Source organism: Plasmopara halstedii (genome assembly GCF_900000015.1).
Source record: "Plasmopara halstedii genome assembly, contig: Scaffold_614, whole genome shotgun sequence".
Classification (NCBI taxonomy): domain Eukaryota; phylum Oomycota; class Peronosporomycetes; order Peronosporales; family Peronosporaceae; genus Plasmopara; species Plasmopara halstedii.
This window is the reverse complement of record NW_020187532.1, coordinates 1,663,196-1,663,460: the sequence shown is the minus strand read 5'-3', so window position 1 is coordinate 1,663,460 and position 265 is coordinate 1,663,196.

The window sequence follows — 265 nt, the reverse complement described above, 5'->3', positions numbered from 1 at the left end:
GATACACCACAAATTGTGGTTCCTCATGATGAGGATTTGAAATACCGCATCCTCTATGGGGCTCATGACACGCCACTCAGTGGTCAGCTCGGTCGTGAGAGAACGTACAACGCTATGAGTCATCACTATTGGTGGTCGAGCTGTCCAAATGGACGAGCACTTATGTGCGCACGTGTGATACGTGTCAACGGGTGAAACCCTCTCCAAATGCGGCTGCGCCGCTTGCCAGCTTACCGGTACCCACTGGGTGCTGGCAGTCTATGAC